This window comes from Magnolia sinica, chromosome 19, assembly GCF_029962835.1.
Source record: "Magnolia sinica isolate HGM2019 chromosome 19, MsV1, whole genome shotgun sequence".
In the NCBI taxonomy this organism is placed as follows: Eukaryota; Viridiplantae; Streptophyta; class Magnoliopsida; order Magnoliales; family Magnoliaceae; genus Magnolia; species Magnolia sinica.
This window is the reverse complement of record NC_080591.1, coordinates 43717818-43734625: the sequence shown is the minus strand read 5'-3', so window position 1 is coordinate 43734625 and position 16808 is coordinate 43717818. Positions and strand designations below refer to the sequence as shown.

General features: G+C 40.0%; 1 non-coding gene across 1 annotated transcript; it reads left to right on the top strand.

Moving 5' to 3' along the window:
• Positions 1-13491: 13491 nt before the first annotated feature.
• On the top strand, positions 13492-13598 carry LOC131235816 (small nucleolar RNA R71). Its single transcript, XR_009166336.1, has one exon. It is a non-coding gene; the product is annotated as a small nucleolar RNA R71 (small nucleolar RNA).
• Positions 13599-16808: the final 3210 nt, after the last annotated feature.

Sequence of the window (16808 nt, the reverse complement as noted above, 5' to 3'; positions counted from 1 at the left end):
GACTATGCGGTCCACATATGAATGGTCATATGATGGAGAAAAGATCATACGACTTGGCTATTATTAGTTAGCGATGGAGACAGACTGCTACAAACACGTTATGAAATGCTTCAATTGTCAGGAGCATGCGAATTAAATTCATGCGCCTACTTTCGAACTGTATAATCTGACAACACCATGACCTTTCTCTATATGGAGCCTTGACATCATCGGGAAGGTCAACCCAAAAGCTTTAAACAGACATGAATACATCTTGGTGGTAGTAGATTACTTCATGAAATAGATAGAGGCAACATCCTACTCCACCATCACAGCATCTCAAGTGATAAAGTTTATGAAAAGCAACATCATTAGCCGATACGGGATTCTTCATGCCATCATTACAGACAACGGGTCACCGTTCGTCAATAAAAGGATGGGCGAGTTCCTCAAAAAATTTAAAATTCTGTGCCATCGATCAAGTCCCTACCACCCTCAAATGAATGGTGGGGTCGAAGCTGCAAACAAAACAATCATTTGAATACTGGAGAAAATGGTCAAGACATATCGTGATTGGTCGAAAATGCTCCCATATGCACTTTGGGCTTATCAGACGTCTGTACGGTTTGATACAAGTGCAACTCCTTTCGAACTCACATACAGAATGGAGGCAGTACTACTAGTCGAAATCAAAATCCCATCTCTTCGAGTATTACTAGAGAGCGAAATCGAGGAAGGTGAGTGGCAACAAGCAGGATATGATCAATTGCACCTGGCAGATGAAAAGTGCATGCGCGCGCTAAGCCACTCACAATGCTACAAAAGGAGGATTGCATGAGCTTACAAAAAGAGGGTCCAAAAGAGGAGCTTCAAACTCGGCAAAATGGTTATGAAGCGCATTTTACTGCTGCATTTGCCAGACCCCAGAGAAAAGTTTAAACCTTCGTGGGATGGACCACTAATCATTCGAAAAGTACTTCTAGGAGGCGCCCTTCGGCTTACCAACCTGAGAGGAGAGGATCTTCGAGAGCCCATCAACGCTGACAACATGAAAATCTATCACGGGTAACCATACCTAACTTCGTCAATAATTACAATCATAAAGCTGAGGTAAAAAAAAAAACGCCTACCTTTCCTACCCCATACAAGTCTATATATATATATGTAGAAAAAGCATACAGCTTCAAAAAAAGAGAGAGAAATGAAAATAGTTCAAAAAAAAGAAAGAAAAAAAATCCTACAAAGCTATCCCACTTTCCCTAACAGAATAGCCAGACCTAAATAAACAGCTTACGATTGTAATCATAGACAAAGGCAGAAAGGTAGCTAGTCGGACGACAATGAAGGAAATCTCCTCGTTTCTCTCGGCACTAAAAAAAAGAAGAGATAACGTGCCTAAGTAAGAAAGGGCGAGTTGAAGACCTAAAAGGGCGACTCGAGTAAAAACAGTAGGCATGTAGCGGACTTGGTGAAAAACTGAAAGGGCACCAAGGGTAAGAAGAGCATAACTATGAAGGGGTAGGCAAGAGCAAAAATTCGGGATGTGGTGAAAATCCTGAATAATGCCACAGGCAAAAATGCCGGAAGGCCAGTCATAGCAAAAACCTGAAAAGGCGCTATGGGAAAAAATGGACAAAAAAGAAAAAAAAGAAAAAAAAGTGCAGGTATAGAAGAAGTTAAGGCAACAAGCAAAGTGAAGAAGCACAAGGGAGGGGTAAGTCCTGGATTAATAATTTTATCAGACTTTACCCAAATCCAAGGGGCATGATCCTAGTATGTGTTACTCTCAGGGAACTAGGATCTCTAGCAAACAACTCAGAATACCGGATTCGACGTGGGCCGAGTTCAATGTTCTAATCCCATCATCCAAAAGCACAAATCCAAATACAAACATACACTGACAAGATAAGGCGTAAACAAAAATATTCCTTTTCCTTTCAAAGCTTTTGTATACATCTGTAAAATGCAATGTTTTTTTCTATAAAACTGATCAATATATATATATATATATATATATATAAAAGACAGCAGCCAGCAGAATCAAAGACCGCCCGGTAAGCCTCCCTCTCCTCCCTCATACATCGATAACTACTGCCTAGGTCTATCAACCTCCATGCATGGGAAGAAGACCTCATCTCTCTCCAATCGGTGGGACGCTATCATGCTCTCATCATATCACCACACCGCTAGACGATGAGCCATGTCCTCGTAGAAGTGGCCATGTTTAGCTGATAAAAAAAGAGGGATTAATGAAAGGCCTCTCTTCGAACTCTTCAAAGGAGTCATCAACCCCTGAAGAGGAAGAAGTGGAATCTCCTAAGATGTCCCTATCAGCCTCATCATCTGCCAAGTGCCAATTAGGAATCTGGCAGTAGAGCGACTCCTCCGCTAGCCACTGATGATATGGCATTGTCGCTAAAGGAGGAGCCCAAGACTCAAACTCCAATATAGTTGCATCCAGACAATCCTGCCACGAAGTTTAAATCCGCTAGTGAAGAGCCGACATGCGCAGAGGGAGAGGAGCATGCCCGAAACCTGAGAAAGAAAAAGCAGGGATGTCCTGCCAAAAGGGAAAAAGCAGGGATGTCCTGCTAAAAGCTAAACTACCAAAGGAATCAAATCAGGTGATAAGAGCAATAGCCTTGAAAGCCTAGCAGGAGGAGAGGAGTACGAGCAACATTATAAATTAAAGGCACTCAACAGAGCCATAAAGCCTCCTAACTAACCTCCCATCCTCGAATCTCAGAAAACATGTGGCGGTAAAGGGACTCGGTGGCCTTGGCACCAAGAGGAAGCCCGTCCAGAAGTAAAGACAGGACATCAGTACGATGGGAATCAGGCCAGGAAAGGAGAGGAGTCATAAATAGGTGTTTCCACAACCACACCTAAAAAAAGAAAAAGGACCATGCATAAGGAATAAGAAAACACAAAAAAATGAGAGAAAAGGAGGTGGAACGAGAAGTACCTGGAGGAAAGAATAGCACCCCCTAAGGATGCGAGTCTGCCCAAGCAAGCACTCAGACAAGCCTAAGAAGTGCTCCGCTAGCACCACTGGAACGATACTCTGACGAGAGAGGATGCAGCGAAAAGTGTAAAAAAGAACTGTTAAAGATGATCGCCGCCATCCTGAGAAGAGCAGCTCTGTCAGGACACAAAATATCAATGCATTAAAGCACTGAGGCTGATGAGCAGATCCATTGCCTCCATGAGCAGACAAACATCGATCATATAAGAGCTCCAGGGAGAACTCGCCAGTACCATCCTCAACTATAGGGAGAGGAGCTGAGAACCCGAACCAAGCCTCAAAATTTGAAGACCATACTTGGAGAGAAGGAAGGTATGGCTCCTGAGAGAAGGGAAGACTGGTCAAAACAGACAACTCTTCCAAAGAAGGACCTAACTCTAGGTCGTTGAAGGAGAATAAGTTCAGCGCTGGAACCCAATCATATGATGCAGCACTCAATAATCGCTAGTCCAGGTGTTCACAACCCCAAGTGTAGGGTCACGATGTAGTAATAATCTTGGTAAGACTGAGGTTGAATCCACAGGGACCAAACCTTGTACGTAATCTGAAAGTAACTAGAACTAGAAATAGAAGAAGATGTAATCTAAACCAGGAAAAATTAAGAGAATAATTGTAAATTACTTAACTAAAACTTGTGAAATTCAAAGGTGGGAAACTAGGGTTTCCAGGGATCAACTTGTAGAGATCAGGGAGATCTATGCTTGACTCAAGAACACAACTGGAATCATAGTCATGTCTTCATCCAATTGGAAAATAATTCATTAAAATCTAAATCTGAACTTCCTTTAATCTAGTTTTCAATATACAAGAGGTATGAGGACTAGAATTGATTCCATCACTAAACCATGCCCATGAGACAAAGCAAATAATAGAATTTAACCAATCCATAACCAATCTAAGAGAATTATGAACGTTAGGAAGGGTTCCGTCATCCAACCATGTCCATGAGACAATGGTGAACAACAGGGATTCCTAGGTTCACAATCCTAATAATGAAAAGAATATACTCAAAGTTATCGCAAATCTATTGTAATTTAAGTCACAACAAACCATTAAAAACTATGAATATTCCTATTAATCAAACTAGAATCAAAGATAGTTCAACTAATTAATCATGAATCAAAGCATAGAAAACAACCCATCACGCTACAAGCTTCACCTCTTAGCCCTAGCTAAGAGGTTTAGTGTAACGCCCTGAAATTCGGGGGTCTAGCATAACTCAGCTCCCGAGTTTCAAAACATCACTTATGCAACATATTTAATGATGAATGTATGTTGTCTGTATAAGTACATAAAACATGGAATAGATTAAGCCAAACTACAAACATAATTCAGGGATAAGTGAAGAACGTAAGCAGAAGACTTAAAGAAACATATGTGTACATGTGCAAGTCCCTGAAATACGTATACATACCAGGTCATACTTACAAGTGTTGCTAACAAAATACAAGCATTAAATGACATCATCTATTCCCACAAGAAAACTCAGAATTCCCGCGCATCAGGACATGACTCACATGAACCCGCCTGAGAACTGCATAAAAGAAAATGCGGCCTTATCATCCTCGAACTCCTGCTCTGCCTCAAGGGTCACATCAATATCTGTATCTAAGACAGAGTCTGGTTGGTGTTTAAACATCGTCCCAGAACGTGGGAGTGAGTGATCAACTTAGTGGAACAATATCGCAAAAGTTAACATGTTATCAATTCAGTCAAGCAGTAATGATAAAGTAGAACAATCAAACATGTCCTAATTACTCTTGTTAGTGCAAGGATGTATGTAGAATGATGCATGCCCTTGCCTTATTCCCTCTGCGTCTTCATCTCACGTTACGCATGACATCCTCTCGCAGTACCAACGACTACCATGCACATGCAAATGCGGTGCATGAACATGATTACAAGTTGTTATTACTCCTTTTCATATAGCAGGATTGGGAAGCTAAGGTACTTTCCTCATATCAATTCCCAATGGTGATCCATTCTAGGGTCGTCAATCCTAGGCATCTCATACGATCATATGGTTCTAAGTCGCTGCAAAGGGCTCGTCACCAATCAATGCATGCCTATCATACCTTCGTCACTACTCTAAGGCTCGTCGCCCTAATGCAGTATCCGGTATGCTCGAAGTCACTACAAAGGGCTCGTCACCAATCAATGTAGGCCGACAACACGAATATAATGTCCCATACCACTATAATCGGCTCACGAGTTTGGTTGCTCACTGGTCACTACGGGGAGGCTTGTCACCCTAGCGTAGGCCGACAGCTCGACTACGGTGTCCCATACCACCATGTCTGGCTCATGAGTCTTAGCAGATCAAGGTACAACGGTTAACGGGATTTCATCGGTAGGTTTGGTACTCTAGATTCAAACAATAGCGTCCATACATGGTGAACATACATCTGACAATCGGGTTACTTGATGAACTCGATTAGTATGAGCGCACGTTGGGTTGAACAACATAGAGTGCGCAAACACTTCGTGTGGCCAAACCACTGCCGACAACTCTAATACAACTCGGGTTCGTCAAATCACGTCCTTCGTGGCGAAAGTAACCTCAGCCACGAACTGAAGGCCGATTATCGATTTCCTGGACTATTTCATAGTCCCAAACGCATTCCATTATAACAGATATTCATGTCAACAATTTAGAATAGAAATGGAACAACAATTCAAATCATACAATATGTGAGCATTTGAAGAATATCAACTCAACATGGATTTACACATAAGTAATACTTGAAGTTAAATAACAAAGAATGTGACTTGCATGTAGGAAATCATACACACCAATAGGAGAGTTGAGAATCGCTTCTCAACGCCCATACTAGGTTAATATACTGCACATCAGATCATTCAGACATTTTTACAAACACTTAGAATACATAGTTCAACATACATGACATATGTTGGAATACACACATTTGGACAATTCCTTTTGCCAAGGAATAGTCACACATACAATTAGCACATGTACACGACAAATAATCATGGCAAACACATGTTCATATTTTATACGTATACGGTACTTCCTACATATACATAGAATACACAAATCTCAATATAACACATACATATCAGGAACGCAAGATAAACATAGCATTTGGCATGTAAAATTGCACCCACAACAAGAATAAACCATTATCTGACATTGAAAGCCTTGAAAACCATAACCTATATGAATATAGCCCGCACCTTAAACCAGAAATAGCGCACCGAACTGATTTAGATGATATGTCTTCGTCAACGGCGACTAGATAACCTAAGGCAAGAATAGAAATGAGCTACATCAACACATAAACTATTCTAAGCTCTAAAACAGATTAGGGTTAGATTAACTTACCCAAGAAGGAACTTAGAATCGCCGGAATAATGATTCAAAAGTGATGGTTTAAGGATGTTGAGTAACAGGAAAGAATCTCAATTGATTCACCAACTTCTCTCTCACTTTCTCTCTCTTTTCCTCTCTCTTTCTTAGCTAGGGTTAGGAAATTCGTATGGAAAAGAGAGTGAGGGTTTTAAGGTCTATATATAGGCCTAACATTGATGAAAATAGCCCCAGGGCCAAGGTATACTTAGGTTATAACCAAATCAGGCCTCTCTCGATCCAACGGAGCACTTCCGGTGGTCCTTTTTCCACGTGCGGTCGGACTTAAGCTCACTGACCATGGATCTAGGTCAGGCTGAGTTTTCGTACAGATCGGCTTTACAGATCAGCCATGGCAGATCACTCTTAATTCAACGGTCACCGAAACTCGATCCATAACTGTCTAAGATCATCTTGATTTTTGAGGTGATGGTCAAGTCCAACATGGTGACCATAACTGTCTAAGATCATCGCTATCGGACTTTCGACGCGCGGTCCAGGTCCGATCCAAAGTTTCTAAAAATTCCCAAGAGCAACTGGATTTAGCGTTGAATCCCAGATTTCAGAGTAACATAGCGCTAATGATTCTACAGGTTTTGAGTCATGCAGATCAAATTTAAAGTGATTGATGCTAATTTCACAAGCAATCGAGTTTAACGCTAATTCACCCATAAATAACTTCTAAGGAAAAAAGAGAGGTAGTACTCAGGTCTTGGCATGAAATTTTTCGGGTCATTACATTTAGCCAATCATAACTATGATTAAACTAATAATCTTAATAAAAGCATAAAGAAACAAACAAAGAAAGAGAAGAAAAACTCTTTATGTCGGCCGTGCTCCACGCTCTCTCTCTTTATGCCTTTGCACTTCACATGTTCTGATGCTCCTTCTCAACTCTTATCTCCTCCTTTTATAACATGATAGGTTGGTAACCGACCTTCTTTACGCACGCCAAATCGCACAAACCGCCCACCTCTGTTCTGCACAAGAAAATGCACAACATCTGCGTTTGATCTGGTTTTGAGAGGATAAATTGCTCCACTTAAGCAAACCGACATCTTGGACAAGGTCAACACACCCTTCTCTGGCTTTTGGACGGTCTGGATCATTGATCCGACTGTGATCAAGATCACACAATGGTCCATAGTGGCTAGCTTTCTCGGACGCATGGCTTGCGCAAAAACTTATGCTGTGATGATTGGTGGGCCCCTGATCAATGCTGGCGAAGAAATCCACTCTATCCATTGAATTCCCCTCGAAAAACAAGTTAGGAACGGACGGTTTTGGATTGGTTTTGGTGTGGCCCACAGAATTCTCTCGCTGCCATCTGTCCTACGTTTGAATGGCTGAGAAACATCCTCGCTGTCTTTTGAAATTCTGTGACCTATGTCTTGGTTGTTGGCTCATTCCACTTCGGATGAATGGTCCAGATCATCCATCTGGGTTGATATGGTGGGCCATTGAGATCACCCGCACCTCTCTGTACTTGGATGTTCGTAGGTGGGCGGGCGTTCTATTTTTTTTTAAAACAAGTCGGGTCAGGGCACACTGACTGACTTGAATAATTCGGTGCACGACGAGTGCACAACTTCTGTGAACTCCCAATCTCATGAAGTGGGTCCTACCTTGATGTTTTTAGGAAATCCGTTTCTTCCATCCACTTCCCCATCTAATTTAAGTGGTTGAGTCCAAAATTGAGTATATCCAAAGATCAGGTGGGCCCCAAATCAGTGATTTATGGCTAATCTTTCTGTTGGGCCACATTCACAAAGATCTGAGGGCTAAAATTTTATGTGTACGGTTATTTTATGATCCTCAGGTCAGGTATAAAGTTTCATGCCAAATGGATGGTGGGAACCCTATGATCTTGTTCAGGAGATTTTCGTGCTTCTTTCTCGTTAATCACTGGATTTTCTGGGATCTTTGGCATGTGAATTCTTCAATTAAAGTCCCCTAAGATTTGTCCCTTGCCTTGGTGATTTGTGAGCTCAAATCCTTGCCTTTTCTACCCTTTTTCAGTCCACGCTCCTAAAATCACCTTGCAACATAAACATGATTAAAATAGAACGTTAAACATTATCATGTTCATAAAATCAGGTAATAACTAGGGTCTAATATGCAATATTTGACCCTCAACACAATCCCCAACCATCATTTTGCTAGTCCCGAGTAAAGTATACAAAAAATATTTTAAGAATTAAAAGACAATTTCTATAAACTCGAGTGATTTTTGAGAAAACAATCTAGATACTAGAATTCTAAGATGCATTAATGTTGAGCATTAGTTTCTCCTAAACTCAAGTGCACGGTAAACTTCATAGTCAAGTTCAAACTATTAATCCATCAATTAGAACAATTTTAAACATTGAGTTCCATGGGCTTATAGTGCAACCTAGACTTATCACAATTAAAGGTCCAATTCTCAACTTTCATGATATCGTTGGTAATCAACAAAAACATTTTGAATAGCCAAACCTAAACCAAAACTTGCCTTATAGTTCGGCCTTTTTATTATTCCAACTTTTGATTTTTCCATCGATGGCTTCACGTAAAGATATTTAACAGGTAGCCGTTTTCGATGACAACTATTTTTTAGATATATATATATAATATTCTATATATATATATATTCAAAGAACATGATGGATAAATTCCCCAGGCTGGTTCCTTCTATACTTAGTGATTACCAAGTTAACCCTTCAATATCGAACTGAAACCTTAATGTGTAAGCTAGATGTGACATGTGAAATCATGACTCAATCAATGTTTAAAACTTCTAATCAAGGAGTAATAATCAAAACTTAACTTTGAAGTTTAATAGGTAACTGAATCCACGAGTCATAAATCCCCAACATTATGTCTTATACTTCTTAAATCAAGAATATTCTTCAAAATCACTCGAATTCACAAAATTTTCAGAAAAAATTCAAAAATTTTCACAATTTTTGCTCAAGACCAAGACAATATTGATTAGGTAACCTACTCTCCCATCCCCAACCTAAAATCTACATTGTCCTCAATGTAAAAGATATAAGCATGCAATGCATATGAGACAACGAAAGTAAAGGAGAAGTGATGGAAAGGTAGTACCTGATGGAGGAATTTTTGAAGCTTTTTCCAAAGGATCTTAGCGTGAAAGTGGTTAGCACAAGAGTTCAAAAACAAACTATCCTAAAACAAACAGAAAGCAAACTATCCTAACAGCTTAAAGCTGACTATCCTAGAATGACAAAAAGTAAACTACCTTAGTCCTATTAAAGTAGTAAACCTACCTATACCTCCATCAGACTAGGAGATCAATCTTGATAAGCAGGATCATTCAGAGGTATGGACATGTCCTCTGAATCAAATTTCTCAACAAATGGCTTTAATCGATGTCCATTTACTTTAAACTCATTGCCATTGTTTGGATTCCGAATCTCGATAGCCCCATGAGGATAAATATTGATAACAGTGAAAGGGCCGGTCCAACAAGACTGGAGCTTACCTGGAAAGAGATGTAATTGAGAATCATACATAAGGACTTTTTGACCTAGCGTGAATGATTTTTGATGATGTGTTGGTCATGAAACGCCTTCATCTCGTCCTTGTAAATTCTCGAGTTCTCCTACGCATCAGTCCAGATTTCTTCGAGTTCATTCAACTGAAGTTTGCGTAGCAAGCCAGCGTTATTCAGATTGAAATTTAGATTTTTGATCGCCCAGTAGGCTCTATGTTCCAACTTCATAGGCAAGTGGTAAGCTTTCCCATAGACAAATATAAAGGGAGACATTCCAATAGGGGTTTTAAGCGCTGTACGGTAAGCTCATAAGGCATCGGTCAATTGGATTGACCAATCCTTACGATCAGGGTTAACCGTTTTCTTCAAGATGTGTTTAATTTTCCTATTAGAAATCTCAGCTTACCCACTTATTCGTGGGTGATATGGAGTGCTCACCTTATGATAAATACCATATTTTTTCATCAAATTCTTGAATGGTCTATTACAAAAATATGAGCCCTCATCACTAATGGTGGCTCGAGGCATTTTGAACTAGGAAAGGATGTTCTCTTTTAAGAATTTAATGACCGTTTGATGGTCATTGTTCCAGCACAGAATTGCTTTGACCCATTTAGTAACATAGTCTACAGCGAGCAAAATATATAGATTTTCAAAGGATTGAGGGAATGATCCCATAAAATCGATGCCCCATCAATCAAATGCTTCTATGATAAGGATGGGGTTCAAGGGCATCATATTTCGATGGGACAATACTCACAAGCCTTGCAAAACTCATGTGTCCTTGAACATAGTGGGCCCATAAAAGCCACACTGCAGAATCTTGGTCGTGATCTTTTTAGTAGAAAAGTGACCACCACAGGCCTGTGAGTGACAGAAGGAGATGACACTCTGATGCTCATCGTCTGGCACACATCTTTTTAAGATTTGGTTTGGGCAATATTTAAATAAATACGGATCATCCCAGAAGAATTTGCGCACCTTGGTGAAAAATTTCTTCTTATCTTGCGCAGTCCAATGTGTCGATGTGAAACCTGTGGCAAGATAATTAGTAATATTAACAAACCAATGTGAATGAGAGACTTTGAACAATTGTTCGTCAGGGAACATGTTATTGATATGTGTTGTCTCAGGATAATTAGGGAGATCAAGGTGAGAAAGATGGTCAGCCATTACGTTCTCTACTCCCTTTTTATCTTTTATTTCTAAATCAAATTCTTGGAGTAGGAGAATCCATCTTATTAAGCGGGGCTTAGCATCATTCTTAGAAATATGATACTTGAGCGCCACATGATCTATGTATATGAAGATCTTGGATCCGATCAAGTAGGACTTAATTTTATCCAAAGTGAACACTATGGTTAAGGGTTCCTTTTCTGTAGTCTAGTAGTTCACTTGGGTAGGATTTAGAGTTCTACTTGCGTAATGAATAACGTAGGGCTTCTTTTCTTTTCTCTAGCCTAAAACCACCCCAAGAGCATATTCTGACACATTGCACATAAGTTCAAAAGGAAGACTCCAGTCGGGTGGCTCCATGATAGGTGTAGTGGTTAACATGCCCTTAAGCTTAGTGAATGCTTCCTGACATTGCTCAGTCTACTCGTATGGTGCATCCTTTTGAAGTAGATTACATAAAGGACGAGAGAAATGACTAAAGTCCTTTATGAATCTTCTATAAAAACTAGTGTGTCTGAAGAAGGATCGCACGTCTCATATATTCTTGGGTGGAGGTAGGTTAGAGATAAGATCAATTTTAGTCTTATCTACCTCAAGTCCCTTGGATGAGATGATATGTCCAAGAACAATTCCCTTACCAACCATGAAATGACACTTTTCCTAATTGAGTACCAAATTATTTTCTTCACATATTTTTAGCACACATTTAAGATTTTCTAGGCAATCGCTGAAAGATGGACCAAAGACAGAGAAGTCGTCCACGAAGACCTTTAGATATTGCCCCACTATATCAGAAAAAAATACTCATCATGCATCGGTGAAAAGTGGCGGTGGCATTACATAGCCCGAATGAAATCCTTGGGTAAGTAAAGGCGTCGTAAGGACATGTAAATGTGGTCTTTTCTTGATCTTCAGGGGCTATCTCTATCTGGTTGTAGCCTAAATACTCATCAAGGAAACAATAGTACGAGTGACTAGTTAGCCTTTCCGAGATTTGATCAATGAAGGGTAAAGGAAAGTTGTCCTTTCTCGTGATGGTATTAACTTCCTATAGTCAATGCACATTCTCCAACCAGTAGTAACTCTAGTTGGTACGAGTTTATTATTGGCATTTAGTTACGATGGTGATTCCGGACTTCTTAGGAACCATGTGGGTTGGAATCACCCATTTACCATCGGATATAAGGTATATGATACCCACATCCAATAGTTTAAGAACCTCAACGTTAACCACTTCTTTCATGTTTGGATTTAGTTTATATTATGATTGCCGAGAAGTCTTCGCATTATCCTCAAGATAAATACGGTGAGTACAATTCGAAGGGTTAATTCCCTTGAGGTTCGCAATCGTCCATCCAAGGGCTCCTTTATGCTCAATGAGAGTAAATATTAGCATACTCTCCTGTTCTTGCTCAAGGTGGGAAGAAATCACCACCGGGTATGTCTCATCTTGACCTATATAGACATATTTTAAATCAGAGGGCAAACATTTTAGGTCAAGCTTTAGTGGCTTGAGGTTAGACGGTAGAGGCACTTCATCAGTTTGGGGTAACTCTTCAAATTGTGGTCTCCACCAATTAACTTTAAGTACTAGCACAGTATTAAGCATGACACCCATCTCCCTAATCATGTCATCATTAAAATCATGGAGTGGGCCAGGCACATCTTTAGAGGATCAGAGGATAAGGTCAAAGTTGTTCTATCTTCCGCGAAAGAGTCAATCATGTTAATGTTGTAAAAATCGTCATCATCCTCTAACCGTCTGCCTGTATTGAAAAAGATGTTTAACTCCAATGTCATAGTCTTGAAAGACATACTCATGACTCCATTCCTGCAATTGATAATTGCGTTTAAAGTGGCAAGGAATGAGCGATCAAGAATGACAGGAATTTGAGTGCTCATGTTACTGATGGGTTCCATATCCAGGACGATAAAATCTACAGGGTAGTAGAATCTGTCAACCTGGACTAACATATCCTCAATTATCCCTCTCGGTATACGAACTGAGTGATCAGCAAGTTGTAATGTGGTTAAGGTGGGTTTTAATTCACCCAAACCTAACTGTTTGTACACAGAGTAGGGAATCAGATTTACACTCGCTCCTAAGTCAAGAAGTGCGTGCTCAATTCGGTAGTTCCCGATTACACAAGGTATGGTTGGGCTACCAGGATCTTTGAATTTCTGTGGCACATCTTGCTTTAGGATATCATCCTCTTTCAGAAGGTATAATCCCCCCTTTCCTTTGATTGAGTGGGCCTAGAAGTGGTACTTGATTTTGGGTATGTGTCCCATTATTGTGCATTTTCAGCAAGTCTATCCAAGTAGTCCCACACATCATCGACATTTTTATTCATGAATTCCCCATTGCACATTATCTCGACCAATTGGAGCATGAAAGATGTCAATCCATCATAGAAAAAGTGTGTAATGCGCCACATTTTAAAACTATATTGTGGGCATGAACTGACAAGATCCTTGAACCACTCCCAACATTGGAAGAATGTTTCATCCTCCTTTTGGGCAAAGTTCATGATTGACTTTCTAAGGGTGTTTGTTTTATGATGTGGAAAAAATTTCTTTATGAACTCCCTTATTATATCATTCCATGTGCCAATAGATTCAGGATATAGTGAATGCAACCATGTCTTAGCTTTCTCTTTCAAAGAAAAGGGAAAGAGTTTCAGCCTGATTGTGTCTTCAGATACATTTGGAAAATATAAAGTGGCTATGATCTCATCAAACTCTTTCAAGTGTAAATATGAATTTTCAGATTCAAGTCCATGAAATTTTGGAAGGAGTTGGATTACCCCTGACTTAATATCCACGTCTCGTATTTTTTAAAAAAACCATGCATGAGGGCGTGTTCACCCCCGCCGGTTGTAAATAATCTCGTAAAGTACAAGGCGGGGGTGCTTGATGCACTTCATTCTCATCCTAGACTTCCCCAACCCTTGGTTGAGGTAGTCCTTCTGGTTGATTGGCCAGTTGATTTACGGCCATAACCTTAATTAACTCCAGGGATCTCGAGCGGTGTCTAGTCCTATGATGGATAGTTAACCCCTTCACCAATCCTCCTTCAGTTAAGAGACGTCGAGTGTTGTCATGGACCCACTTGGGCATGAAACACTCGCAGCCCTCAATCTCAGATTCTATCCTAAACCTAAAAAGGAAGAAAAGAAATAGAAATATAGAAATAAAGAGAAAAGAGTTGGAAAAAAGTTACCAAATTAGAAGTTCTTAAGTTAAAAACCTGCAAAATAAAACAAAACAAGTCAGTTTTTAAAATAGAAAGTCTAAAATTAGAAAGTTTTTAAAAACAAAAATAGAAAGAGGAGTTAGTTTCTAAAAAGGAAAGTTTCTAAACCTAGAATTAGAAAGTTTCTAAAAACAGAAAACAAAACCTAATCCTAAAAATAGAAAAACCATAATCTTAACCAAATTCTAAAACTAACTAATCTTAGAAAAACCCAACCATCAATCCTCGGCAACGACGCCAAAAACTTGTTCACAACCCCAAGTGTAGGGTCGCGATGTAGTAATAATCTCAGTAAGATCGAGGTCAAATCCACAGGGACTGAACCTTGTACGTAATTTGAAAGTAACTAGAACTAGAACTAGAAGAAGATGTAATCTAAACTAGGAAAAATTAAGAGAATAATTGTAAATTACTTAACTAAAACTTGTGAAATTCAAAGGTGGGAAACTAGGGTTTCTAAGGATCCACTTGTAGAGATCAGGGAGATCTATGCTTGATTCAAGAACACAACTGGAATTAGAGTCCTATCTTCATCCAATTAGAAGATAATTCATTAAAATCCAAATTTGAACTTCCTTTGATCCAGGTTTCAATAGACGAGAGGTATGAGAACTAGAATTGATTCCATCACTAAACCATGCCCATGACACAAAGCAAACAACAGAATTTAACCAATCCATAACCAATCTAAGAGAATTATGAACGTTAGGAAGGGTTCCGTCATCCAACCATGTCTATGAGACGATGGTGAACAACAGGGATTCCCAGGTTCATAATCCTAATAATGAAAATAACATACTTAAAGCTATCATAGATCTATTGTAATTTAAGTCACAACAAACCATTAAAAACTATGAATATTCCTTTTAATCAAACTAGAATCAAAGATAGTTCAACTAAAACATGAATCAAAGCATAGAAAACAACCCATCACGCTACAAGCTTCACCTCTTAGCCCTAGCTAAGAGGTTTTGCCAATTATAACTATGATTAAACTAAAAGTCTTAATAAAAGCATAAAGAAACAAACAAAGAAAGAGAAGAAAAACTCTTTATGCCGGCCGTGCTCCATGCTCTCTCTCTTTTTGCCTTTGCATTTCTCAAGTTCTGATGCCCCTTCTCAGCTCTTATCTCCTCCTTTTATAACATTTAGGTCGGTCACCGACCTTCTTTACACATGCCAAATCGCACAAACCGCGCACCTCTATTCTGCGCGAGAAAATGCACAACAACTGCGTTCGCTCTGGTTTTGGAGGACAGATTTCTCCACTTAAGCAAACCGTATCTTAGACAGGGTTAACACCCTCTTCTCTGGCTTTTGGACGGTCTAGATCATTGATCCAACCGTGATCAAGATCACTCAACGGCCCATAGTGGTCGACTTTCTCAGACTTACGGCCTGTACAAAAACTTACGTTGTGATGATCGGTAGGCCCTTGATCAATACTGGCGTAGAAATCCACTCCATCCATTGAATTCCCCTCGAAAAATAAGTTGGGAATGGATGGTTTTGGATTGGTTTTGGTGTGGCCCACAGAATTCCCTCGCTGCCATCCGTCCTACGTTTGAACGGCTGAAAAACCATCCTCGCTGTCTTTTGAAATTCTGTCACCTAAGTCTTGGTTGTTGGCTCATTCCACTTCGGATGGACGGTCCAGATCATCCATCTAGGCCGATATAGTGGGCCGCTGAGATCACCTACAACTCTCTGTACTCGGATGTTCACGGGTGGGTGGGCGTTTTGTTTTTTTAAAACAAGTCAGATTAGCACACGGTGACCGACTTGAACCATTCGGTGCACGGTGAGTGCACAGCTTTTGTGCACTCCCAATCTCATGAAGTGGGTCCCACCTTGATGTTTTTAGGAAATCCGTTCCATCCATCCACTTCCCCATCTAAATTAAGTGGTTGAGTCCAAAATCGAGGTATATCTGAAGATCGGGTGGGCCCCACATTAGTGATTTATGGCTGATCTTTACGTTGGGCCACTTCCACAAAGATCCGAGGGCTAAAATTTTACGTGTGCAATTATTTTATGATCTTCAGGCCATGTATAAAGTTTCGTGCCAAACGGATGGTGGGAACCTTGTGATCTTGCATTCAGGAGATTTTCAGGCCTCTTTATCATTAATCACTGGATTTTCTCAGATCTTTGGCGTGTGAATTCTTCAATCTCAGTCCCCTAAGATCCGTCCCTTGCCTTGGTGATTTGTGAGCCTCAAATCCCTGACTTTTGTACCCTTTTTTAGTCCACGCTCTTAAAATCACCTTGTAACACAAACATGATTAAAATAGGACGTTAAGTATTATCATATTCATAAAACCCGGTAATAACTAGGGTCTAATATGCAATATTTAACACTCAACACCAGGAAAACTCGGTGAAGATGTAGAACCTCTCCGAAGCCCAGAAGGTATAGTTTATGACTCTCGAAAGCGGTCAAACTACCTATCTAGACGTGTAGTCTCTCTAAACAGGTACCGCGTGGCTGCAGGTGACAAGT